The sequence below is a fragment of the Callospermophilus lateralis genome, chromosome 1, assembly GCF_048772815.1.
Source record: "Callospermophilus lateralis isolate mCalLat2 chromosome 1, mCalLat2.hap1, whole genome shotgun sequence".
NCBI lineage: Eukaryota > Metazoa > Chordata > Mammalia > Rodentia > Sciuridae > Callospermophilus > Callospermophilus lateralis.
In genome coordinates this window covers 125,429,673-125,432,866 of record NC_135305.1, presented here as the reverse complement: position 1 = coordinate 125,432,866, position 3,194 = coordinate 125,429,673, and the positions used below count along the sequence as shown (strand labels likewise).

The window sequence follows — 3,194 nt, the reverse complement described above, 5'->3', positions numbered from 1 at the left end:
TATAATGCATTTTAAGATAACTATTAAATTAGACTTTTAACAAGAAAATTCTAGTAATTAACAGCCAAATTCTTGTTAAATAAAAAAAAGATTCAATGAAACTAGCTGACATTAAAAGATTCCTTTGCAAAAGTGAAATTCTACATGTCTGAGAATTAAAATTTGTTTTTATCTATCAAGCATTTATCTTCATAAAAACAGAATATTTTATTTCTTATCCAAAGGTATAATTCAGTTGTAAGTACTACTGAGTTTTCCATAGCTCATTTTTAAAAAGATAACTATTTTTTAATGTAGGGTTTTTTCTTCTTAATTATAAATTATAAAACCTCTATTCACTATGAATTTTTAAAAATACAGTGTATAAACAACCTTGGAAACATTTTTTGAGGCACAAAATCCCTGACACACCAGAGGTACATGAAAGACATTTATTATAAAGAGGTCCTTTATATCATGTCACATCACAACTTGTAGGATATTCTTGGTAATACTCATGCAATATGCCTAAACTGAATGGTTATGATTTAGCAAAATCTGACGAGATTGCAAGCAAGAAAACAAAAACTGGTAATACTGGAAGGAAGAAAAGATGTTTAAGTCCTTCTTTCCCTTTAAAGCCCAACAAAAGCTATGACTTCTTCCATATGAGAGGGTGGAGATCTAAAGCTAAAAACTAGTACAACAGTTTACTATATGAATTTATTATAATAAATCTTTGTTTAGTGACATAAATTTACAGTGTTTTTTCCCATGCAAATATGTCTACAAAAGTCCAATGAAAGCAATTGCATGCAAAATTGTATCATCTTATTTCTCAACCATTTGAACACATTAATTTATATATGTACAAAGTCTGTTTAAATGGAAATAAAAGCATTCTCTTGAATTAAATTATAGATTTCATTATAAAAACTTTCTCTTTGTGGAAGCTCTTTCAACTTCCAACCTCATGTAACAGCTCTGGTTTCTGCAATGTGTCTCAAATTAGAGAGGAGAAGTGTAAGAAGGAAGAATGTATAATCCCACACTATAAACATTGAGGACTGTTGCCTCTTCTCAGAGGTCTGGGCACTGAGACATCCAATCTCTGACATCCACTAAGTGCACTACAAGTTTATGATCCAGCACTGTGTAATACTCTACAGTGAGAGCTACTTCTTTTAATAGTGATTGATTGGAGCTAACTCTGGCATGAGGTTCACAGATATATTTGCATACAACCTATCAACTAGTATTTTTGGCAAGTATGATAAATTGTTCAACCCATCGATGTACTGATGCTCTTTAGAATACCTTAGTAATTTATACCATCCTAAAACCAGGACTTCCCCTTGAGGGTGATGAGGAATAGATGTGTATTTTCCTAGGTCTCCCTCTGGTCTGGTTACATTATATCCAGCACAATGACCTCTGTTCCAAAGGTCATCATCTTCTCTTCATCATCCCCAGAAGGCATTAGGAAAACCACTGATCTTTCTAAACTGTTCCATTCTCAGTCCATTTACACTACCAAAAAACTCTTTACCTACATGTATTTATCCATCTCTGCTGCAAAGTGACAAGGCATTTTTCCACATCCATAATAGTTTCCCTCATTTTCAGGTAGATGATGCACATCATGGAAGATCACGCAGTCCCAGATGTTGTCTTTCATGGCCTCCTTGAAGCCCATGTAGAAGAGCACAGCATAATTAAAAGATTGTGTGCCAGTCTGTTCAATGACATAAAAGGCAAATTCCAGGCACTGTTTCTGAAGCACTGAAAACAAATATAAGAAAAAATCCAGAAGCTGTTCATGGTGGTTGTGGAAGGGAATGAGAACTGTCACCTTCCATCTGTGTTTACAGTCCTTTAGCCTCCAGTGACCTCCTGACTCAATATCCAAATCATTAGAGAAGAAATGATGAACTTCATCAAAACTGACCTTGCTTACATTGGCACTGAGAAATGCCGGCATGTAAAGCAGGCTTTCTGGGCAGGGAAGGACTGGTGAATATGTCAAATTTTCTGGGAGATATGTAGTTTGAACAAGATAGCCACTTGAATTATTGCCTTAAAGATAATCTGTCATTGAGGGGGTGTTTTCATTTGTGTACAGCCTGATCATTTGTCTTATTGTTTTCACATTTCAACATACCTCTAGCTTGTACCCTAAAGAGGCATGTGTTGGCGATGCCCAGAGCCACAAAGATCAAGTAGAGACAAGACCAGGCGAGGAAGCAATTGGAGACTCACATCCACCTGAGCACAGACATCTTCCTCTTCCCAACCAGCAGCTGGGGCTGCGCTCTCAGGCTGGATTCAGGGTTATCACCCAGGCCCTAAACTTCCAGGAATGTGCTAAGAACCCCAGGAATGCCAGTGCTTCCCTGGGAGAGGCTCTGGGAAGAGGACCTGAGTGGGAAGGAGAAAAGAGAGGAAATGCACGGAATGAATGAATGGGAGTCCGGGAGCTAGGGAGGAGAGGCAGGGGAAGATTAGGGGGAAGGGTGGAGGGAGGAGAGAGGGTCTGGGCGGGGGTGTCCCTGGGAACAGAGGACCTGGAGCGTCCAAGATAAGGCGAAGACCCGCATTCTCTCTGCCAGGCAGAGGCTGAAGGAGGGGCTGCTGGTTGGGGAGAAGCACAGGCTGCGCTCTGCGGAGCCCTGCAGAGAGGGGCAGCTAACTGCGGCATGCCAGGGTTGCCCATGGCGCCAGGTATCTGCCTGGGACTGACCCTTGAGCTCAGGATCTCACCGCCTGCGTTCGCTGGGACGCCTTCTCCAGGCCATGGCTTCTCAAACCTGTGAGGGGCTAGCTTGCTCGCCAGGGCCGCAGCAGACCTGAAGCGCGAGGGCCCAAGGGGTCCCGGGGGTTGAGAAACTGAGCTCTAGCCAGCGGGGAAATCTCCACCTCCTGCCTCGCGGTCTCCTGGGATTTGTGGACTTCCCAGGAGCCAAGCGCAGGCCAGGGCGGCGCCTGCACAGCTGCTACCATGCTCATGCTCTGGTGGCTGCCAGTGGGGCCTAAAGGGCTGGAATGGCAACCGCTTTACTGCCATGAGCAGGGGTGAAGCGCCCCAACAGCACTACCTCTGGGAGAGCAGGCAAAGATCCGCCCAGGATCTGAACACAGTGAGCACAGTGAGCTGAGACAGGGACGGCAAAGAGAACTAAACTTTGTTTTAGATTCGGAATAAATATCTATGCAAA

The 3,194-nt window shown here is 42.6% G+C and overlaps 1 pseudogene; it reads right to left on the bottom strand.

The window, feature by feature from the left end:
* Positions 1 to 1,163: 1,163 nt before the first annotated feature.
* On the bottom strand, positions 1,164 to 2,979 carry LOC143398458 (beta-1,4-galactosyltransferase 6 pseudogene; annotated as a pseudogene).
* Positions 2,980 to 3,194: the final 215 nt, after the last annotated feature.